General features: G+C 39.8%; 1 long non-coding RNA gene across 2 annotated transcripts in view; it reads right to left on the bottom strand.

Annotated features, from left to right (window-relative positions):
- Positions 1-287: 287 nt before the first annotated feature.
- LOC139363858 (uncharacterized) overlaps positions 288-25,481 on the bottom strand; it is a 180,387-nt gene continuing 155,193 nt past the window's right edge. For both annotated transcript variants that reach the window (XR_011624945.1, XR_011624947.1), the window contains 2 exons: positions 7,106-7,189; positions 288-4,234 (listed from right to left, as the gene is read on the bottom strand). This is a non-coding gene — a long non-coding RNA (uncharacterized lncRNA). The remainder of the gene's footprint in view (positions 4,235-7,105; positions 7,190-25,481) is intronic.

Genomic DNA, 25,481 nt, shown 5'->3' with positions numbered 1-25,481 from the left:
AAACAAGTAGAACTATCACAGGTTTTTACATATTTTTGGAAGGAAATGCAATATTAATAGTGGCTATCTCTAGGCAGCAGAATCACAGTTCATATTACCAATTTGCAGCATCAAACCAGTACTACTTTTACAATCACTGAAAACTTATTTTTAAAAGAAAATTTAAAGGTTTATGCTATAAACTTTTAGGGTAGGAAAGGGAGGCAGAATATAAAATTCTATAGAAAAAAAGGCCTGAAAAAAATACTTAAAATATTAATGTTTGTTTTTTTTACATTATAGGTCACTGTATAACTTTTCGCTTTCTACTTTTTCATATTTTCACATTTTTCCTTGAAGAGAATATACCCCTTTTATACTGAAAGAAATTTTTTAAAGAAAACATAATATAATAAACAAGAGCATGTAGAGATTCTCATTAAGAAGAACTAAACATCTAAGAAGTATAGAAGCGACTTGTTCTTTTATTGAAAGATAAATAGGATGAGAGGACCTTTTCATGTTGCTCCAAAAATTGGTTACCAAACCCAAAGCTAGTAACAAAGAACCATAATGACACCACATTTTAAAGAAAGCCAAAAATAAGGTGAGGGGGGTGCCTCTGATGAGAGAGGCTGAACTTGCTCAGCTACCCCATCAAGCCCTCCACCTCTCTCCAGTTTAAATACATAGACAACTATGAGATATAGGGGTTTTAAGGAGAATCTTTATAATCATGAGTCATTGGTGTAGCCCATGGAAGAGCCCTAGAGTTTGCAGGTGTGGTGGCCATGAAAATGTGCTCTCAGATCTCCTACTGCAGAGAACATAACAGCCCATTTGCTGCAGAGTGCCATCTACCACCGCACTGGAACCAAGATCATGCTTTCCTTTGGCTGAGGGACACGAAGGCGGGCTCATTCCTGGCAGCCTTGATGGAACTATCTTAGAACCACACTGTTGTCTAATACCGTGCTTCTTTTTTCTTCCCTGTCTCCTTCACAGGGTTCTGATCAACATCACGACCTGGTAGTGCTCTCAACCTCCTCCATCTCCTGCTCCTTCTCCTTCACAAGCATTTTTCCCCCAATAAATCCCTTGCACATCTAATCCCATTTTGGCATCTGTGTCTCTAAAGACCTGGATGAATACAGGAGTACTCCACTGGCTAATATAGAGCCGACTGCAACAGAGAGTTTTCTCTGACTGGCAACAGAAGAGGAAGTCAGATTTCAGCATAATGGGGATGTACACTAAGGAATTCTGCTGCCAGCTTCGATGTTGCAAATGGGTCTGTGGATAGCCTGTGAGAAGGCCCTTGGCAATAGACCGTGAGAAGCTTCTAGAAGATGACAACACCCCCCACTGACAACTAGGAAACTGGAACCTCAGTCCTACAGCCACAAGGTTGTCCTGCCCACAGCCTGAATGATCTTGGAGGTAGGCTCTTCCAAGATCCTTTGGTAAGTACCCAGTTAGCTGACTCCTAGAGTGTGAGACCCTTAGCAGAGAACCCATTTAAGCCATGCCAGACTTCTGACCTACAGAAACTGTGATGTCAGAAATGGGTATTGTTTTAAGCTGATAATGTGTGGTAATTTGTAACACAGCAATAGAGAAGTAATACAAGGAGATTTGACAGCATGTATTTGATAACAGTAACTGAAAAAGAGTAAACCACTTGTGCCACCAGCAAGTTAAGAATGCTTAATAAACTGAGGACAAAGTTTTATTATTAATCTTGTATTGTTAAATGAATACATTCAAGTGTTTCATAAACAAATTATATCAATCATTGTATAATGCAGTGGCTTTAAAACTCATCGTAATCTCTTTCCTCAGGTCATAACTGTTTAGAACCAACCTGATCATTCCCTATTGTGTTACTTTTAAATTACCATGTACATGCTACATACCTAAATTAATGGCATGATATTTAAAGTAATCCGCAATCTCCATACCACTGAATCTAAAATCTCTGTCCGTATCACATCATGGCATGCGATATTGTATGGATTGCTCACTGAAGGCATACCCATTCCCGTGAGGGGGAAAGCAGGATTAGTAGCTCCACTGTGATATATAAGGAGCTGAAAAAGATTCTTGTCTTACCCCGGGTTTCTTAGAAAATCAAGCCTGTGAAGCAGAGCTTGTGTGCTGATGCTTTATTAAGGAGTGCAGTCTCAAGACAGCAAGAGTAAGGGGGAAAGGGAAGGGAGGCAAGAAAGGAGGGAAAACATGTAAGTGTGGTTCATCACTGGGCTGGCCACAGCATCACTAGAAAACACAGCTGGGGCCGGGCGCGGTGGCTCACGCCTGTAATCCCAGCACTTTGGGAGGCCGAGGCGGGCGGATCACAAGGTCAGGAGATCGAGACCACGGTGAAACCCCGTCTCTACTAAAAATACAAAAAAATGAGCCGGGCGCAGTGGCGGGCGCCTGTAGTCCCAGCTACTCGGGAGGCTGGGGCAGGAGAATGGCGTGAACCCAGGAGGCGGAGCTTGCAGTGAGCCAGGATCGCGCCACTGCACTCCAGCTTGGGCGACAGAGCGAGACTCCGTCTCAAAAAAAAAAAAAAAAAAAAAAGAAAACACAGCTGGTTCCTTTCTTATGCAGGACATCTCCAGAGAGGCCATGTGCTTTTCACAATAGTCCATTGTGGGGACAGAGGGAACAGAATGTATCTGCCAGGTCTTTCCTGTCTCCTATCTGTCACTGCTCAAAGGATGCCTGACACTTCTAGAAGCATGAACCCCCAACACTTCTGGGAGTGTCAGTCGTGAGCTCTCCAGTCAGCCACTAGGGAGGTCAGATCTCATGCCACTTCCCAACACTCCTGAGCCTAGGCGTTGTTGAAAGGTCAGGGGTGGGCTTGCTACAGTTCTGCCCAGTGAGCATAGTGAAGTCATACAGAAGCAGGGTCCTGGCTGGACACGGTTGCTCAGGTCTCTAATTCCAGCACTTTGGGAAGCCAAGGCAGGTGGATCACTTGAGGTCAGGAGTTTGAGAGCAGCCTGGGCAACATGGCGAAACCCCATCTCTACCAAAAATACAAAACTTAGCCAGGTGTGGTGGTGCATACCTATAGTCCCAGCCACTTGGGAGGCTGAGGTGGGAGGATCACTTGAACCTGGGAGGCAGAGGTTTCAGTGAGCCAAGATCACACCACTATACTCCAGCCTAAGTGACAGGGCGAGACTTTGTCTCAAAAAAAAAAAAAAAAGTCAGGATCCCCACCTTGGGGAGGCTGGCACAGCTGACAATGTTAAGAGACGGGGGAAAGGGAGTGGTCAAGGCTTCTCTGCTGAGCAAGTGGCCAGCACCCAGAGGCAGCTGGAGCAAGCAAATCTGGAGAAGAACAGTAACACAGATCACACAGTCCCAAATCTTATGTCGTTTGCACTGCACCACCCTTCCTCTCATACTAGTATCTTGACAACTAGGTAACAGAGAATGGACGCATCTTCCCCCACCTCCCTGCCCCACTGCTTCTAAGAAACAACTACTTCTTTCCTTTCATCATCATTCTTAATTTTGGGTTCTTCCATCTGGTTCACATTTCTTCCCAGAAAGCTCTTGATGCCCTTATTTCCAAATCCTTTTCTGTACATGAAGCTATTTCTTTCCCACCAATTTTTGTAATCCATTCTGGAAAACACACCCAAAGCCCCTGGGCTTCTGCCCATTCTGCTTTTCATTATTGCAATTGCAATGTGGTTAGACCAGTAATGTCAAAACCGTGTGTGTGTGTGCGTGTGTGTGTGTGTTTGCAAAGAAGTCTCCTCCAAAGCTGATAAGAGTGGACTTAAACACACACACACAGGCACACACACACACACTTTTCTCCTGGGTAGTGCCCTATTTGGACAGAGATAAGATTACATCTCTTGGAATGGAGAAAGGCCTTGGTCTGAGGGATAAGTCTTCCAATTTTAAAATGGGAAATATTTCAAAACTGGTTGCATTAAGCCCTTACGTTCAGGAGACCAAAACCTTACGAAGGGCATGAAAAATTTTAAAATAGTCCATTAATAAAGAAAAGCATTTTCCCCACAGATTAATTGGGCTTTGAGTTCTTTATCCAAGGCCTTCTTTTGACGTTTCAGGGATTCTTGTCTTTATATTCCAGCTCATCAGAAATGGTCTTCAGGTGACCAATCACTCCTTGTGGTTTTTCTTCCTTCCTCTTGTTTAGTTTTTCTCTTCTTCGGACCTTTGGCTGACTTCTTTGCTACTGTTACCAGGACTGAAGTTCCTAGCAGGGTTAAAAGAAAGACCCATGAGTAGCAATGCTGTGTTCTCACATTTTTTCATCCAGAGCAGGAAAGGACCATTTATGGATTGATCTTCAATCAGAGAACCACGTCACCCAATCTCCCTGCTCTGCAACTTGCCACAAGATTGATGGTAAATATAATACATATGAAAATGAAGGAGAAAAATGTATGCAAAGCCTCGGTGCTGGTGCAGGGGCTGGAAACGATGTCGTGCAGTACATCATTTCATCGGAATTTCTCATTTTCAGGACATTGACTCTAAAATTACTGCAGCCGTAGTGTTTAATGTTCCTGTATTGAGATTCCAGGGTTTAAAAAAAAAGATTTGAAGCCAGAAAAGCAAGCCTGACTTATTTGGACCCATGATGTAGTGTGACCAGAAAAATTGCAAGGAAATTTTTAAATGCTATAAACACAGATACACACATACGGACACACAAAGATTGATGGGGGGGCGGGGGCTCAGTGAACGTAATACTGTGTCCAATACAGCATCAAGCAGGTTGCCATAAAAGAAGGAACACAACATAATAGTAAACTAATGAAACTTAAATTCATGTCCCTGAGAGGGGACCCAGCAATGGCCTAGCAACATGGTCAATATTTTTACAAGTTTTTGTAAAATTTAAGCTATTTTAACCAAAATGCTTAAGATTGCTGTCTCTCTCCACTCCAATTTTCCTTCTATATTGGGTGACGTTAGACAGGCCATGAGCATTTGGGGGATCCAGCTAACAGAAGGTGAGTTGAGGATATTTCATTAGGATTTAGTGGAAATCTAGGCTATATTTAGGTGGATCTCAGTCGCTTCTGTGTCAGTTACATGATTACCAGCGTTCTGGTAGAACACTGGCTTCTAGGAGTGCTCCTCCGGCTCCTGAGCCACACAGAGGTGCAGGGCAAGAGTCCACATCTCAGCATGAATATGAACTTCAGGGCCCAGCACCAGGAGTATGTTACGTAGTGGAGGAGAAACCAGAAGACAGCCAGAAGCTAATCATCTATGGGAAATTCTTGTAATCATCAGAGCCATTAATCTAGAGAATTCAAGTTTCACTGATGCCTCAAAAAGACAGAAGTTTTCTCCTCAATAAAGGCTTTTCCAAATTTGACATCAATCCTAAAAATTTATGTGATATTAATCTAACTTGGGACACTGGAAAAAAAATTACTGTAAACTATCAGTAGTTTTTTAAAACTTCAATCAACCATGCTAGAACAACTGAGTTATCTCTCTATTCTCTCTATGAAAAACGTATTACAAAATTGTTGTCCTCTGAAGGGGCAATCAAAGATTATGAAACCAAAGAATGTATTTTTAATGTTTGTGATATTTGTTAGCTTTTTCAGATTTGTAATTGGTTGCAACTGTTTTCTCATTCTAAATACATATTCTTTCATAACTTATTTAGTATTCATAACTGGTTACATATAATCTCTTATATTTTCTTCTGAAATATTTATTATCTTCTTGTTTACATTTAAATCTTCAGGGCATCTGGAATACATATATATATATATATATATATATATATATATTTTTTTTTTTTTTTTTTTTTTTTTTTTGGAGACAGTCTCACTCTGTCACCCAGGCTAGAGTGCAGTGGCACCATCTTAGCTCACTGCAACCTTCGCCTCCCAGGTTCAAGCAATTCTCATGTTTCAGCCTCCTGAGTAGCTAGGACAACAGGCCTGTGCCACTCTGCCCAGCCTGGAATTTATATTTGCATGTTTTGTGTAGTAGGTCCATCTTCACTTTCTTCAAGAAAGATAGTTATACTGGCACTATTTATTAATGATTTATAATGTTACTGTTTATTAATGAAATATTTAATAACTATATAATTTATTTCCTACTGCACTGAGGTACTACCTTTATCATATAGTTTTTAATATATACTGAGATATATTCTTTTATTATAATTTTAACTTTTATTTTAGATTCAGGGAGTACATGTACATGTTTGTTATCTGGGTATCTTGTGTGATGCTGAGGTTTGAGGTACAATAGATCCTGTCATCCAGGTACTTAGCATAGTAACCAATACTTAGTTTTTCAATCCTTGCCCCACTCCCTCTCCCTCTACTCTAGTAATCCTCAGTGTCTATTGTTGCCATTGAGATATATTCTTGATTCTATATTCTATTCTACTGATTTGTTTATTCTGTGTCTATAACATATTGATTTTTATCATAGTAGTTTCGTTGAATATACTGATCTAATAAGAAAAGTATCTATTTTTAGATACTTTTATCATTATTTTGAGGTGTTTACTTTTCTATATGAAATTTGAGATTATTTTATCCACTTAAAAATGGCTGAGAGTCTATTGGCATTATACTAAACATATGTAATAGTTTGGGGTAATTTGACATTTTTATGATATAATGTCTCCCCTTCTAAGAATGTGGTATGACCTTCTAGTTGTTGAGATTTATTTCAGGTTTCTTCATATAGCTTCTTCACTTTTTTTGCTAAATTTATTTCTAAATATTTCATAGTTTTATGTCATTATCTTGAATTGAATACTTTTCCCACTTTCATTTCCACATTGTATTGATAGTATGAAAAACGTGCTTATGTTTTTAAATTATTATTGATCCAATTATCTTTCAAAAATTATATTCTTATACATTTTTATTAGTGTCTCCTGGGTTTTCTGGGAATACTATTATATCATCAGCAAAAAAAGAGATAGCGTCATTTATCTCAATTTCTCTAGCACTGAGCACAGCGTCTACTACTGCTCAGGCACACCATAAATGTTAAGAATGAATGAACAAATGAATTAATGAATGAACAAAAACGTGGGTCAGAGATTATTCACATGGAACATCAAGTTCCTCACCATTGTAGTTCTCCAGTGAATTCTCCATCTTCCTTTTGAATGCCAGCACCATTTCTTTGATTGAAACTGCAGAAGTTTCCAAATCTAGTAAAGTAGAAGATGAATAAATATGATGACCAAAGGGAACACGTTCCTGAAGAGTGAAGGATCTTCCTGAGTGAATTGCAGGATGTGTTCTTTGAGTTTCCCTATTCATTCGAGCTGAGACAGAGAACACAAGGGAGGTTTTTTATTCCGTCCAGGAAAAAAGCAATGGACTGTCACTGCACTTTTGAATGAATTAGAAGGCATAAGGAGGAAAACAAAAAAACCATTTCTTTTAAAAAGAAAATGAGGCCGGGTGCGGTGGCTCACACCTGTAATCCCAACACTTAGGAGGCCGAAGCAGGTGGATCAACTGAGGTCAGGAGTTCGAGACCAGCCTGGCCAACATAGTGAAACCCCATCTCTACGAAAAATATGAAAATCAGCCAGGTGTGGTGGCATGCACCTGTAGTCCCAGCTACTCAGGAGGCTGAGGCAGGAGAAGTGGCTTGAACCAGGGAGGAGGAGGTTACAGTGAGCGGAGATCACGCTACTGCACTCCAGGCCTGAGCAATAGAGTGAGACTCCATCTAAAAAAAATAATTAAAAAAAGGAACAGGGAGCCAGTCAGAGGTTTGCCAGCAGAAACATTTCAGAGAAGGGTCCAGGAGCACAGATAACAAAAATCAAGGCAGCCTGGGTAGCTTTCTAAAGCTCAGAGGAGAGTTTTCTTTTAAAAAGTCTGTAGGTGGTGATGAGGAGAAAGCCAAAGTAATGCCAACTTATACATAGGTATTCATGTCCATTTTGGTCTTGATCCATATATTATATCCATACTTAAGCCGCACAAATGCTGCATAATTGAACTAAAAGCATGTGCTCACCAATCTAACCTCTCTAAGTCTCACATATGGTTATATGTGAGAAGAGCCAAGCCACTAGGCCTAAAATTACAACCACGGCCATTCACCTTATGGGAGCTATTAGAGTTTGTAGAATTGTAGGCATAATTTATTGCTGAGGGAATTAGCTATTATGTTGCATACTTGAAATTCCAACTCAACTAAGTGTCAATCTGAGTCATAATAAATAATAAATAGGCCCCAAATGCTAGAAGCTTCTGACTTGGCGTCATAAGAGTATCACTTAATCCTGCAAGAGGTTTTCCAACAAACCACAATAGCTCCCTGCTTTTCTGCAAAATTAAAATACACATTTACAACAAATTTATGAGTGCACATGAAGAATTTTCCACTGTAAGAAACACCTTTGTTTTCAAAAACAGAAAATGATGATCGCCAAGCTGGAGAGCATGATGCAAAGTGCTCCCCATAAATTAGCAGCAAGAACACCACATCCTAAGACAACCAGGAGAAAAGGGTTATGTTCGAGTTGTGGAAATAAATCCAAACTCTGGCACAGATTACAAAGGATTTTCTTCTAGGGAAAACAAAATGTTTCTATTAGGGAGTCCCTAATAGGGAAATCACTTGAGAAGGCAGCTAGAACACCAGCGTAGTAATTGGCTAGATAATCCCAAATACTGCACTTGAGCTGACAGCACAAGGCCAAATGAGGAGTAGCAGCTTTCACGCACACACCAGGCTACTAGGTAGGCTGATGCTTTGAAGCATCTCTTCGTGTTTTTTGTTGGTGAAAGGTTTGTAAAGAAAATGTGTCCCTCTAAATAAGCCTAGCCCTGCAAACACATTGAGTGCATTGGTGATGTGAGTGCATTGGTGATGTGAGTGCATTGGTGATGTGGCTTGGGTCTTTAATTTGTCTTGGATAGCAGCTGGCACCCTGCTGTTAGGCCTTTGCTCACAGCCTGGTCCTGATGGAAGTGCTCTTGCCCTTCCTCTCTGAGGATCTGCATGTTTCTCATCTACTGTGCATCTGCCAGACTTAGAATCACTCCCTTCCCTGAGACAGGCCATACTTCAATTCTTTTGATCACAAGATAGACTTTGAAGACATTAAGAGACAGACTTCTGAAAGAGTTTCCTATGACCTTAATTCCCTATCAAAGGCAATGCTAGGAAGATCCTGAGTGTTACCCATATTGTCACGCAGCCTGTGCCCAGCAGTGAAAATCTTCAATCATCCAAGTGGCCGTGATCCCTGGAGCCGGCCTTCTTCACTCAGTGGTTGGGATAGACAATAATGAGATTTTTCCCTGCAGCCCAAAACAGGGCCCCTGAAGATGACCAGAAAGGTAGACTCAGCAAGCAGAAGGAGTGCTCTTTATTTTCTCTGAGGCAGAATTATAAGTTTAGATTAATTGAAACCAATTATAACATCACTTAATTTGTCTATAGAGTGACCATTAAGTCATGTTGCCTCCAACAATCCTGATTTATACCTATTGTCCCTGAGTCATTATTTATGATGCTCTCCCTTGCACTCTCAAAATTGTTCCACTTTGGAAAATAAATGATATTGTCAACCCACTTATTTAGAATACCAAGGGCAAGTTCCTCCTTGATCCATACAAGGTAACATATGTATCAACAAGGACAAGTAAGCAGGATGCCAAAGTCAAGGGACTTTAAGCAGATTTAGAAACTGGGGATTTAGAAACGTTACTCATTCTCCTTTGGCACAGATATCAAGTTTATCTTTCTGTAAAGGGTGCAGCAACTTTGCATATCTTGCTGGAGAAAAACAATCATAATCTGTTGGTCTCATCTCTTCCATTAAAATGAAAATGTGTTACACAGCTGTGTTGTAGCTTCCCAACAGAGAGCAGATGACCCACCTGAACGAGCATAATTCAAAGAGGACTTGTTTACAATAGTGTGGATGTAAGGGGACCACAATGAATAGTGGAGAAACCTGATGGTTAGTGCCAACCAAACTGATATCACCACAGGCCAAAGCAAGGAGGAGATGCAAGGCATCTTGTGAATTGGCTTCTGGAGAAGAGGACAGTCTCCTCTCATGATACAACTCAAGTTTCCCTTCTTTTATAAACCAAACCCCACAATCTCAGCCCATAAGGATCCTACCCTAAAGCTCTATCACTAACTGCACTATGCATCTGGCACTCACACAGACGAACTTGTGTTCTTATACCTTTTCACAGTACAGGTTGAGTATCCCTTATCCAAACCACTTGGGACCAGAAGTGTTTTACATGTCAGATTTATTTAAACTTTGGGATATTTGCACTATACTTACCAGTTGAGCATCCCAAATCCAAAAATCTGAAATCCAAAATGCTCCAATGAACATTTTATTTGAGCATCATGTCCGCACTTAAAAACTTCTTATTCTGGAGCATTTCAGCTTTCAGATTTTCAGGTTTGGGATGCTCAGCCTGTATTGTCTTTTAACTGAGATCATAAATGCCATGAAGGAAGGTAGAGACCACATTTCTTACCTCTAGATCTCAAGCATCACAGCACCAGTGTTTCTAAACCATTTGTTTTCTGGCTACAACACATGAAACCAATGACATTCACATGCAAGACGTTCCCCAAAGGCATCCACTGGGTTATGCATCATTCCTACCATGCTCCCTCATTTATCTCCCACTCAAGAAGGCATACCAGAATGCAGATGAGTGAGGTCAGGTTATTGTATAGGTAATGTCGAATCTACTCCAACTTTTTAATGTAAATTGTATACAAACTATGTTGTTACTATTAACTGGTGTCTGGCAACACATCTCACAACCTCCCCTGCACACTGTGTGTCATAATGGCACAAACACATAAAGTACTTGATGATAAGGAAAAAGGATTCACAAAGTGGATAAGAAATGTGGAGGAAAAGGCTGTCTCGGTCACTGTGGACACAGGCGTAGACCTATAGAAGAGACCCCAAGAACCAGCATCCCAGCATGCTATTGCTGGATCTCAGAAGATATTCCACTTTTACAGTCCCAGAAGAATGCAGCCAACTTGCCTTACACGCTACCTAGCGCAACTCTGAGTTTTATAGATGAAGAAATTGGGATATGGGATCTGACCCTCATCATACAAAGTACTGATCAAAGTGATGTTGGAGCCCATAACTAAATCAAAGACATTCAAGGAAAAATAACAACAACAACACTTTTTTCTTACCTGGAAACTAATGAATTCATTTGTATTTACTGGTTCCAAATATTTTCTGATTGTTACCTTGTCCAAAGTAATGACACTGTTCTAGGTAATGATGATACACAGTAAACAAAAACAAAAATGGTCTGCTCTCATTTCTGTGGGTCAGGAAAAGCTTTCTAATGTGGTCACATTTGAACCGAGAGGTAAAGGGAGTGAGGGAGTCACATGGTTCTTTAGGGTAAGAGTGTCCCAGGCAGACAAACGAACCAGAGCAGCATGTACTTGGCATGTTCCAAGTGAGGAGACCATGGTGGCCAGACTGGAAGGAGAATAAGGGGAGAGTGGCTGCAGGTAAGATCAGAGATATGGAAGGGGGTAGATCATGTAGGGTTTTGGGTTTTACCCTGGGTAAGATGGGAAATCACTGAAGGATTTTCATCAGAGGAGACCCATGACAATATGTTTTTAAAACATCACTCTGGCTAGCTTGTGGAGAAGAGACCGGGAGAGCAAGAGAAGAACCAAGTGGGAAACTATTGCACAAATCTAGGAGAGAGATAGGCAGTTTGGACAAGGAAAATGGGCCTGAAGCAGAGTGGTCAGATTCTTAACATATTGTAAAGGAATCACTGACGTTTGAGGATTGATTGGATTTGAGCTGTGAGAGGAAGACGGGAGTGAAAATGAGGCCTAGGCTTTTGACCTAGGAAACTGAAAAATTAAAGTGGACATTTACCAAGAGAGAGGAGAATGAGGGAAGAGCGGGTTTGGAGAGGAAAGTCAGGAGTCTGGTTGTTTTGCCAAGTTAGATCTGCCTTTTACAAGACTAAATGGAATGTCCAGCAGGCAACTGCACACAGAGTGTACAGTTCACAAGAGAGGCTGGGGTTGTCTGCACAGAGGTGGTATTTTAACTCATAAGCCAGGATATGAGGGCAGACAGAGAAGAGGGCCCAGGACCAAGCTCAAGTTCAAAAATTGTGTTGCCCTTCCCATACATCACATTTGCACTTTAACTTAGATTTTCTGCCGATGTTGCCTCTTACTCTCCTTCAACAATCAGCTGAAGGACGATTTACTGCTAGAATGTCAATGAGCGTCACCGTCCTATTCAAGGAAGCAGCACTTCCCTTTTGGGCTGTTCACCCTTAGCAAGCAGCCAGTGGCCTTTCACAGAAGCGACACCAGCAGAAGGAGTTGTGAAGGGGCGAAAGAAACCACCCTGGATGTGGGGGTGCTGGGAATGCAGGGAAAGAGAACAGGAGCACTGCCACTGTCAGAAGGTACATAAAAGAGAGAGATGGCACCTCATGGGCCCCTCCCAGACATCGCTCATGAAGCCATCCCAAAACAGAATGGGCAAGGAGAGAAATGGGCAAACCAAGTGGACAGCTGAGCAAGCTTTTGATGAATGGCACATCCGGGTGAGGGTGGGACTCTGACCACAGCCCTGAGTTGTGGTGATTATGTCCTTTGGGCTAGAAGGAACGAAGACTGGCTATGAGTAGAATGCGGGGCTGGGAGTCACAGACCTTGTGGGATTGAATCATTTTTGTGGCCAAGGACAGAGGGAGGACAGCAGGTCCTACCATTCAGCTGAGGCAGGAGCTTGGCACTGGGAAACCTCTTAAAGATTATTTGACTTATCTGAGACTCGGTTTCTCTCCACCATGAATTGGGACTGGTGAACTAGACCACCTTTACAGGGAAAGTTTTTCAGAAATAACTTATGGAGAATTATTTTCCAAGTAAAAATAGCAAGCACCACCACATTAAGTTTTAGACAGTTAAAAATAGGTAAACTCCCATTGTGTTGAACTCAGGGAACTTGCCAATTATTTTAATGAAGTAAAATGGTTCTAAAATTAACACATTGTTAGAAACCATGTTCCAAGATGAGGAATCTGGAAAAGAAAGAACGCCAGCATCCGGCTTCTGCTTAATAAATCCATGAGCTAACGAAACTCAGGCCAGCAGGAGGAAACAAAGGTCACAGATGCACAAGCACGTATATTCCCCCTTACCCTCCTTAGGTACGGGACTTTTATGATATGTGGGGTTTTTTAATCAATCATTTGAAACATGAGATGGCACCAAATTAGATGGCTAGCTCTTCCATGTGAAAAATGAGAGTTACTGAAAAAAGTCTTTATGTTTTTTTGAGACAGAATCTTGCTCTGTCGCCCAAGCTGGAGTGCAGTGGCACAATCTAGGCTCACTGCAACCTCCGCCTTCCATGTTCAAACAATTCTCCTGCCTCCGCCTCCTGAGTAGCTGAGATGACTGGCACATACCACCATGTCCAGGTAACTTGCAAAATGACTTCTACTGAAAAAACTAACCTACTAGGAAGAGCTGAGCTATCTTCTCTAACCCACAATGCAGGAAACATACAATCATTTCTTTTTCTATTGGAGTGGCTACAATGTAGACAGGCATTCCATCAGATTGTTATTACCCTTAATTGACTGAAGCCAGGCCAACAAAGCTTTGTTTGCAGAGTATAACACAATGACCATGAGCAATAATTTTGGAATCAGACAGAGATATGGGTCCATATCCCAGCTCTATAAATTTTCAGCTATGTGACCTTAGGCAAGTTACTTTGCCTCCCCCATGTGTTGGTTCTCTGTTCTGTAAAATGGAAATTACTCACCATCTCATATGGGTATAAGGGTTGAATAAGTGTGCATCACTTAGCACATTCCTAAATGTGGCTATTAACCATCAATATTCATATAATGGATAATTTAGAACATGGACTTGACTTTATTGTCCAGAAAGCTTTCCTATAATAGTATTTCTTGTGATGGGATTTAAATGAAAAGGACAAGCAAGAAACATCTAAAAAGCCAATGCGGCTACCCAGGGAGTTCTCTGATAAGTGCTATTCTCTAACAGGCTTTTAGAAAAGGAAAGAATGATACAGAACTACAGCAAGCTGATTTTAGTAGCATTAACCTAGTGCTTGGCAAGATAACATAAAAATGAACTGAGGTTTATAAGGGAAAAGTGACAAAGACAACAGAAAAATCATGTTTAAAATTCTCTCTTTGAGAGAAAGAAGTATATGAGATTAATGAAGTACTCTAAGACACTATTAATATTCTAATTAAAGCTTACAACTTGAAATTTCCGAGATAAAATGATATAAAAGTACACACAACAAGAATTGGAAAAAAATGGTTCAGTGGCAGAAGTTGGACACATTTGTCCTCAAAATCCTGGAGAACAGGCTGAGGTCTTCCAGCCTAGAAAGGCTTGGCGGTGCCTGTTTCTTTTTCACGTTCCAGCAAAGAAGGTCTGCTGGCTGCTGGGGAGAGGCTTGCATGGCAGGCAAAAGGATCAATGCACTATGATGCATGCAGCTAAGATATGAGGATTTTTTTTTTTTTTTTTTTTTTTTTTGGTCATTGTGCGGCAAAATCATTATAGTGGAGAATCCATTCACTATTTTGTTATGAATTCTGTGTTGATTAGATTTGCCATATTTAGCAAATAAAAATAGAGGACAACCAGCTAAATTTGAATTTCAGATAATCAGGGAAATAACTTTTAGTTTAAGTATATCCCATGCAATATTTGGCAATCCTAACTTTGGGCTATCAGTAATTTGTCACTTCAGCAAGGCTTGAATTTAGGAAAGAAGTGACTCTATTCAACTTTTGCAAAAAGCACATGTTCTCTTTCCCCCTTGCTTCTGAGAAAGATATTCATCATTGATCATTTTTATTAATCTAATCCAGTGGTTTTTAAACATACACACGTACAAAAAAAAAAACCGCTCTTTTTTTGAGAATTTGTCAGAAAACAAATTCTCAAGTGGAATCCTAATACAGTTGACTGTTGAATAACATGGATTTAAATTTCTTGGGTCCACTTATAGGCAGAGTTTTTTCAATAAGTATATTGGAAATTTTTTTGGAGATTTGTAACAATTTGGAAAAACTCACGCATGAACCACATAGCCTAGAAATATCAAAAAAAATTAAGAAAAAGTCATGTCGTTCATGCGTAAAATATATCCATATACTAGCCTATTTTATCATTTACTACCATATAATATACACAAATCTACTATAAAAAGCTAAAATTTATCAAAACTTAAACATAAAAACACCATATATGGTGCCATTAGCAGTCAAGAGAAATGTAAACAAATGTAAAAATGAAGGATTAAATCATAAACTGCATAAAATGAACTATAATACATACTGTACTACTGTAATAATTTTGTAGCCACCTTCATTGCTATTGCAGTGAGCTCAAGTGTTGCAAAATGTCTGCTTAAAATGCTGTGTGATGCTAATCATCTCCACATGAGCAGTTCCTCTCTCTAGTAAATTGCGTATCACAGTAAAAAGTGATCTCTTGCAGTTCTCACATATTTTTCATCATGTTTGGTGCAATACCGTAAACCCTGAAAAACACCATGGGACCCATTTGAAGTGCTGCTAGGGATGCTGGAAGTGCTCCCAGGAAGCAGAGAAAAGTCATGACATTACAAGAGAAAGTTAAATTGCTTGATATGTTCCATAGATTGAGGTCTGCAGCTGTGGTTGCCCACCATTTCAAGATAAATGAATCAATCGTAAGGACCACTGTTAAAAAAAATAACATGAAATAAAATAAGAAGAAAATTCATGAAGCTGTCACTGCAGCTACACCATCAGGTGCAAAAAGATTACAGTTTTTTTGTTATTATACTTTAAGTTCTAGGGTACACGTGTACAATGTGCAGGTTTGTCACATAGGTATACATGTGCCATGTTGGATTGCTGCACCCATTAACTCATCATTTACATTAGGTAATTCTCCTAATGCTATCCCTTCTCTTGCCCCCCACCCCACGACAGGCCCCCATGTGATGTTCCCGCCCTGTCTCCAAGTATTCTCATTGTTCAATTCCCACCTATGAGTGAGAACATGCAGTGTTTAAACCTTACACTTTTTGTGAAATATCTTTTATCTCAGACTGAAAATGTGGGTGTAAGATTGCTATAAGGAAAGCATGCCTATAGACTCTAATACAATTCAAGAAAAATAAAAAAGGTCATTATGTGACAACTTAAAGGAAAAGGGAGGTGGAGGATCTAAAGTTGGAGAATTTAATGCCAGCAAAGGATGGTTTGATAATTTTAGAAAGAGGTTTGGCTTTTAAATTGTCAGGATAACAGGAGAAGCAGCTTCTGCTGACCAAGAGACAGCAGATACCATTAGTTCTGAGTTCAAGAGTTCCCAGACACCATTAAGAAAATAATTGAGGAGAAAGGGTATCTGGCTGAACAGATATTTAATGCAGAAGTGCCCTATTCTGGGAAGGAAAATGCCACCAAGGACATTTATTAGTAAGGAATAAAAGTAAGCACCAGGATTAAGGCAGAAAGGGATAGGTTAACTCTTACTACTTTGTACAAATGCAGTTGGATTTGTGATCAGGACTGACATTATCTATAAAACCACTAACCTCTGAGCTTTGAAGAGAAAAGATAAACACTAGTCTTTTGGTGTTTATCTGGTGCCAGTCTTTTGGTTTACAACAAGAAGGCCTGGACAATGAAAACTCCTTTTCTGGATTGGTTCCATCGGTGGCTTTGTCTCTCAAGTCAGGAAGTACCTTGCCAATAAGGGACTGCCTTTTAGTGTTCTTTTGATGTTGGACAATGCCCCTGTCCACTCAGAACCCCATTAGTTCAACACCAAAGACAAAAAGTGGCCTATTTTTCTCCAAACAGAAAGTCTCTAATTCAACCTTTGTATCAGGAGGTTAAGGAGCTTTAAAGCTCATGACACACAGCATTCTGTGGAAAGGATTGTCAATACCATGGAAGAAAACCCCAATAGGGACAACATCATGAAAGTCTGGAAGGATTACACCACTGAAGATGATATCATTGTTATAGAAAGGGCCATGAAAGCCATCCAACCCAAAACAATAAATTCCTGCTGAAGAAACTGTGTCCAGATGTTGTGCATGACTTCTCAAGATTTATGACAGTGTCAATCAAGGAAATCATGAAGAGATTGTGGATATGGAAAAAACAGGTAGAGGTGAAGGGTTTCAAGATAGAGATCTTGGAGAAATTCAGGAGCTAACGACACCACATCCAAGGAATTTACAGAAGGCAACTTGATGGAGATGAGTGTTTCCAAACCAGTGCCAGGGGATGAGGAAGATGTAGAAGAGGCAGTGCCAGGAAACAAATTGACATGAGACAGTCTGGCAGAAGGGCTCCAATTATTCAAGACTGCTTTTAACTTATTTTACAACATGGACCTTTCTATGATATAAGCACCGAAACTAAAGCAAAGGCGGATGAAAGATTAGTACCATATAGAAACATTTTTAGAGAAATGAAAAAGCAAGAAAGTCAGACAGAAATTATAATGTATTTCCATAAAGTTATACCAAGTGTGCCTGCCTCCACCTCTTCCACATCTTCCACCTCTGCCATCCCTGAGACAGCAAGACCAACCCCTTCCTCCTCTTCCTCCTCCTCAGCCTACTCAAGTTGAAGACAATAATAAAGACCTTATGATGATCCACTTATACTTACTGAATAGTAAATACATTTTCTCTTGCTTATAATTTTCTTAATAATTTTTGTCTAGCTTACTTTACTGTAAGAATACAGTATATAATAAATATGACATATAAAATACATGTTAATCAACTGTTCATGTTATCAGTAAGGCTTCCATCAACAGAAGGCTATTAGTAGTTAAGTTTTGGAGGAGTCACAAGTTATACATGGATTTGTGATGGTGTGGAGCATTGGTGCTCTTAATCTCCATATTGTTCAAGAGTCAACTGTATATAATGGAATTGTATTGCAGTTCAGAGATATTATGACTCAGTTTTAGACCACCATAATAAAATGAATATTGCAATAAAGCAGGTCACACTAATTTTTTTGTTTTCCCAGTGCAAATGAAAGTTTTGCTTATACTGTACTGTAGCCTATTAAGTGTGCAATAACGTGTCTGAAAAAATGCACATACCTTAATTTAAATTTTTTTATCACTAAAAAATGCTAATGATCATCTGAAGCTTCAGTGAGTTGTAATCTTTTTGCTGATGGAAGGCCTAGCCTCGATGGTGAAAGCTGCTGACTAATCAAAGTGGTGGTTGCTGAAGGTTGATGTGACTGTGGTCATTTTTTTAAACTTTTATTTTAGGTTCAGGGGTACATGTGTAGGTTTGTTACATGGGTAAACTCATGTCACGGGGGGTTGTTGTACAGATTATTTCATCACGTAGGTACTAAGCCTATTACCCATTAGTTATTTTTCCTGATCTTCTCCCTTCTCCCACCATCACCTCTACAGTAGGCCCCTATGTCTGTTGTTCCCCTCCTTGTGTCCATGTGTTCTCATTATTTAGCTCTCACTTATAAGAAAGAACATGTGGGATTTGGTTTTCTCTTCCTGCATTAGTTTGCTAAGGATAATAGCCTCCTGCTCCATCCATGTTTCCACAAAGGACATGATCTAATTCTTTTTGATGACTGCACAATATTCCATGGTGTACATGTACCACATTTTATTTATCCAATCAGCCATTGATGGGCATTTAGGTTAATTACATGTCTTTGTGATTGTGAATAGTGCTGCAATGAACATATGCATGCATGTGTGTTTATGTTAGAATGATTTATATTCCTTTGAGTATATACCCAATAATGGGATTGCTAGGTCAAATGGTAATTCTGTTTTTGGCTCTTTGAGGAATTGCCACACTCCTTCCACAATGGTTGAACTAATTTACACTCTCACCAACAGTGTATAAGCATTCTGTTTTTCTCTGCAACCTTGCCGGTATCTAGTTTGTGTGTGTGTGTGTGTGTGTGTGTGTGTGTGTCTTTTTCATTATAGTAATCCTGACTAGTTAGATGGTATCTCATTGTGGTTTTGATTTGCATTTTTCTTTTTTTTTCCCTGAGTATCTACTTTATTTTATTTTATTTTATTATACTTTAAGTTCTAGGGTACATGTGCACAACGTGCAGGTTTGTTACACATGTATACATGTGCCATGTTGGTGTGCTGCACCCATTTACTCATCATTTACATTAGGTATATCTCCTAATGCTATCTCTCCCCCCTCCCCCCACCCCACGACAGGCCCCGATGTGTGATGTTCCACTTCCTGTGTCCAAGTGTTCTCATTCTTCAATTCCCACCTATGAGTGAGAACATGAGGTATTTGGTTTTTTTGTCCTTGTGATAGTTTGCTGAGAATGATGGTTTCCAGCATCATCCATGTCCCTACAAAGGACATGAACTCATCCTTTTTCATGGTTGCATAGTATTCCATGGTGTATATGTGCCACATTTTCTTAATCCAGTCTGTCATTGATGGACATTTGGGTTGATCCGAAGTCTTTGCTTTTGTGAATAGTGCCGCAATAAACATACGTGTGCATGTGTCTTTATAGCAACATGATTTATAATCCTTTGGGTATATATCCAGTAATGGGATGGCTGGGTCAAATGGTATTTCTAGTACTAGATCCTTGAGGAATCACCACACTGTCTTCTACAACGGTTGAACTAGTTTACAGTCCCACCAACAGTATAAAAGTGTTCCTATTTCTCCACATCCTCTCCAGCACCTGTTGTTTCCTGACTTTTTAATGATCGTCATTCTAACTGGTGTGAGATGGTATCTCATTGTGGTTTTGATTTGCATTTCTCTGATGGCCAGTGATGATGAGCATTTCTTCATGTGTCTGTTGGCTGCATAAATGTCTTCTTTTGAGAAATGTCTGTTCATATCCTTCGCCCACTTTTTGATGGGGTTGTTTGTTTTTTTCTTGTAAATGTGTTTGAGTTCTTTGTAGATTCTGGATATTAGCCCTTTGTCAGATGAGTAGATTGCAAAAATGTTCTCCCATTCTGTAGGTTGCCTGTTCACTCTTATGGTAGTCTCCTTTGCTGTGTAGAAGATCTTTAGCTTAATTAGATCCCATTTGTCGATTTTGGCTTTTGTTGTCATTGCTTTTGGTGTTTTAGACATGAAGTCCTTGCCCATGCCTATGTCCTGAATGGTATTGCCTAGGTTTTCTTCTAGGGTTTTTATGGTTTTAGGTCTAACATTTAAGTATTTAATTAATTTTTGTATAAGGTGTAAGGAAGGCATCCAGTTTCAGCTTTCTACATATGGCTAGCCAGTTTTCGCAGCACCATTTATTAAATAGGGAATCCTTTCCCCATTTCTTGTTTTTCTCAGGATTGTCAAAGATCAGATGGTTGTAGATGTGTGGTATTATTTCTGAGGGCTCTGTTCTGTTCCATTGGTCTGTATTTCTGTTTTGGTAATAGTACCATCCTGTTTTGGCTACTGTAGCCTTGTAGTATAGTTTGAAGTCAGGTAGCATGATGCCTCCAGCTTTGTTCTTTTGGCTTAGGATTGACTTGGCAATGCAGGTTCTTGTTTGGTTCCATATGAACTTTGAAGCATTTTTTTCCAATTCTGTGAAGAAAGTCATTGGTAGCTTGATGGGGATGGCATTGAATCTATAAATTACCTTGGGCAGTATGGCCATTTTCATGATATTGATTCTTCCTATCCATGAGCATGGTATGTTCTTCCATTTGTTTGTGTCCTCTTTTATTTCATTGAGCAGTGGTTGTAGTTCTCCTTGAAGAGGTCCTTCACATCCCTTGTAAGTTGGATTCCTAGGTATTTTATTGTCTTTGAAGCAATTGTGAACGGAAGTTCACTCATGATTTGGCTCTCTGTTTGTCTGTTATTGGTGTATAAGAATGCTTGTGATTTTTGCACATTGATTTTGTATCCTGAGACTTTGCTGAAGTTGTTTATCAGCTTAAGGAGATTTTGGGTTGAGACAATGGGGTTTTCTAAATATACAATCATGTCATCTGCAAACAGGGACAATTTGACTTCTTCTTTTCCTAATTGAATACCCTTTATTTCTTTCTCCTGCCTGATTGCCCTGGCCAGAACTTCCAACACTATGTTGAATAGGAGTGGTGAGAGAGGGCATCCCTGTCTTGTGCCAGTTTTCAAAGGGAATGCCACCAGTTTTTGCCCATTCAGTATGATATTGGCTGTGGGTTTGTCATAAAGAGCTCTTATCATTTTGAGATATGTCCCATCAATACCTAATTTATTAGAGATTTTAGCATGAAGGACTGTTGAATTTTGTCAAAAGCCTTTTCTGCATCTATGGAGATAACCATGTGGTTTTTGTCTTTGGTTCTGTTTATATGCTGGGTTACGTTTATTGATTTGCATATGTTGAATCAGCCTTGCATCCCAGGGATGAAGCCCACTTGATCATGGTGGATAAGCTTTTTGATGTGCTGCTGGATTCGGTTTGCCAGTATTTTATTGAGGATTTTTGCATCAACATTCATCAAGGATATTGGCCTGAAATTCTCTTTTTTTGTTGTGTCTCTGACAGTCTTTGGTAACAGGATGATGCTGGCCTCATAAAATGAGTCAGGGAGGATTCCCTCTTTTTCTGTGGATTGGAACAGTTTTAGAAGAATGGTACCAGCTCCTCCTGTATCTCTGGTAGAATTCAGCTGTGAATCCGTCTGGTCCTGGACTTTTTTTGGTTGGTAGGCTATTAATAATTGCCTCAATTTCAGAGCCTGTTATTGGTCTATTCAGGGATTCAACTTCTTCCTGGTTTAGTCTTCGGAGGTTATATGTGTCCAGGAATTTATCCATTTCTTCTAGATGTTCTAGTTTATTTGTGTAGAGGTGTTTATAGTATTCTCTGATGGTAGTTTGTATTTCTGTGGGATCAGTGGTGATATACCCTTTATCATTTTTTATTGCATCTATTTGATTCTTCTCTCTTTTCTTCTTTATTAGTCTTGCTAGTGGTCTATCAATTTTGTTGATCTTTTAAAAAAACAGCTCCTGGATTCATTGATTTTTTGATGGGTTTTTTGTGTCTCTATCTGCTTCAGTTCTGCTCTGATCTTAGTTATTTCTTGCCTTCTGCTAGCTTTTGAATATGTTTGCTCTTGCTTCTCTAGTTCTTTTAATTGTGATGTTACGGTGTCAATTTTAGATCTTTCCTGTTTTCTTCTGTGGGCATTTAGTGCTATAAATTTCCCTCTACACACTGCTTTAAATGTGTCCCAGAGATTCTGGTATGTTGTGTCTTTGTTCTCATTGGTTTCAAAGAACATCTTTATTTCTGCCTTCATTTCGTTATGTACCCAGTAGTCATTCAGGAACAGGTTGTTCAGTTTCCATGTAGTTGAGCGGTTTTGAGTGAATTTCTTAATCCTGAGTTCTAGTTTGATTGCACTGTGGTCTGAGAGACAGTTTGAATGGACAGACTGCCTCCTCATTAGGTCTCTGACTCCCAAGTAGCCTAACTGGGAGCCACCCCCCAGTAGGGGCAGACTGACACCTCACATGGCCGGGTACCCCTCTGAGATGAAGCTTCCAGAGGAACGATCAGGCAGCAACATTTGCTGTTCAGCAATATTCGCTGTTCTGCAGCCTCTGCTTTGGATACCCAGGCAAGCAGGTCTGGAGTGGACCTCCAGCAAACTCCAACAGACCTGCAGCTGAGGGTCCTGACTGGTAAAAGGAAAACTAACAAACAGAAAGGACATCCACACCAAAACCCCATCTGTACGTCACCATCATCAAAGATCAAAGGTACATAGAACCACAAAGATGGGGAAAAAACAGAGCAGAAAAGCTGAAAATTCTAAAAATCAGAGCGTCTCTCCCCCTCCAAAGGAACGCAGCTCCTCACCAGCAGTGGAACAAAGCTGGATGGAGAATGACTTTGATGAGTTGAGAGAAGGCTTCAGCCAACCAAACTTCTCCGAGCTAAAGGAGGAAGTTCGAACCCATCACAAAGAAGCTAAAAACCTTGAAAAAAGATTAGACGAATGGCTAACTAGAATAACCAGTGTAGAGAAGTCCTTAATTGACCTGATGGAGCTGAAAACCATGGCACGAGAACTACATGATGAATGCACAAGCTTCAGTAGCCAATTCGATCAACTGGAAGAAAGGGTATCAGTGACTGAAGATCAAATGAATGAAATGAAGCGAGAAGAGAAGTTTAGAGAAAAAAGAGTAAAAAGAAATGAACAAAGCCTCCAAGAAATATAGGACTAGGTGAAAAGACCAAATCTATGTCTGATTGGTGTACCTGAAAGTGACGGGGAGAATGGAACCAAGTTGGAAAACATTCTGCAGGATATTATCTAGGAGAACTTCCCCAATCTAGCAAGGCAGGCCAACATTCAAATTCAAGAAATGCAGAGAACACCACAAAGATACTCCTCAAGAAGAGCAACTCCAAGACACATAATTGTCAGATTCACCAAAGTTGAAATGGAGAAAAAAGTGTTAAGGGCAGCCAGAGAGAAAGGTCGGGTTACCCACAAAGGGAAGCCCATCAGACTAACAGCGGATCTCTTAGCAGAAACTCTGCAAGCCAGAAGAGAGTGGGGGCCAATATTCAACATTCTTAAAGAAAAGAATTTTCAACCCAGAATTTCATATCCAGCCAAACTAAGCTTCATAAGTGAAGGAGAAATAAAATCCTTTACAGACAAGCAAAATGCTGAGAGATTTTGTCACTACCAGGCCTGCCCTACAAGAGATCCTGAAGGAAGCACTAAACATGGAAAGGAACAACCAGTACCAGCCACTGCAAAAACATGCCAAATTGTAAAGACCATCGAGGCTAGGAAGAAACTGCATCAACTAATGAGCAAAATAACCAGCTAACATCAGAATGACAGGATCAAATTCACACATAACAATATTAACGTTAAATGTAAATGGGCTAAATACCCCAATTAAAAGACACAGACTGGCAAATTGGATAAAGAGTCAAGACCCATCAGTGTGCTGTATTCAGGAGACCCATCTCACATGCAGAGACATACATAGGCTCAAAATAAAGGGATGGAGGAAGATCTACCAAGCAAATGGAAAACAAAAAAAGGCAGGGGTTGCAATCCTAGTCTCTGATAAAACAGACTTTAAACCAACAAAGATCAAAAGAAACAAAGAAAGCCATTACATAATGGTAAAGGGATCAATTCAACAAGAAGAGCTAACTATACTAAATATATATGCACCCAATACTGGAGCACCCACATTCATAAAGCAAGTCCTTAGAGACCTAAAAAGAGAGATTTAGACTCCCATACAATAATAATGGGAGACTTCAACACCCCACTGTCAACATTAGACAGATCAATGAGACAGAAAGTTAACAAGGATATCCAGGAATTGAACTCAGCTCTGCACCAAGCAGACCTAATAGATATCTACAGAACTCCCCACCCCAAATCAACAGAATGTACATTCTTCTCAGCACCACATCACACTTATTCCAAAACTGACCACATAGTTGGAAGTAAAGCACTCCTCAGCAAATGTAAAAGAACAGAAATGATTTGAATTTCCCTAATGATCAGTTATATTGAGCTTGTTTTCATATGACTGTTGACCATGTGTATGTCTTCCTTTGAAAAGTGTCTGTTCATGTCCTTTGCCCACTTTTTAATGGAGTTGTTTTCTTCTTGTAAATTTGTACAAATTCTTTATAGATGCTGGATATTAGACCTTTTTCAGATGCATATTTTGCAAATATTGTCTCCCATTCTGTAGGTTGGAATGTGCACCTCTAAGAGATAAGGTGAATTCAAATGGTACCTGCATATTTCTATCATCTTTTCCAATCATGTTTCTCCATTCCATGAGTGATCACTGCAGATGTTCAAGTCCAGTTTCTCAAAGCCTGATGTGACCTCCCATATCAACAGTAACAACACCGCTTTTGTCCCACTCAGCTAGCAGCACATCTGTGTCTGAAGTGGTAGACAGCCATGTGGTATATGGTGAGAGAGATTCTGATCTGGAAAAAGGAATCCAAGTGAAGCTAAGAGACCATAAAAATAAAGCAGGAGGGATGACACTGCCCACTGTAATGTTCTTTACTGTTGAAAAAGTACGCTCACTCTACTCATTCTTTTATACCTGCTGTTACCTATGTCACCACATAGGAAGGTTATGAGGATATGCTATAAGCAAAAGTTCTTAGACAAACATGACCACGGTTGATAGTTTCTTTTGCTGTGCAGAAGCTCTTAAGTCTAATTATACCCCATTTGTCAATTTTTGCTTTTGTTGCAATTGCTTTCAGTGTCTTCATCATGAAGTATTTGCCAGTTCCTATGTCCAGAATGGTATTGCCCAGGTTGTCCTCCAGGGTTTTTATAGTTTTGGATTTTACATTTAAGACTTTAATCCATCTAAAGTTTATTTTTTATATGGTATA

The sequence above is a fragment of the Macaca nemestrina genome, chromosome 6 (assembly GCF_043159975.1).
Source record: "Macaca nemestrina isolate mMacNem1 chromosome 6, mMacNem.hap1, whole genome shotgun sequence".
NCBI classification, from domain to species: Eukaryota; Metazoa; Chordata; class Mammalia; order Primates; family Cercopithecidae; genus Macaca; species Macaca nemestrina.
The sequence above is the reverse complement of the archived record's forward strand: the minus strand, read 5'-3'. Positions and strand labels throughout refer to the sequence as shown.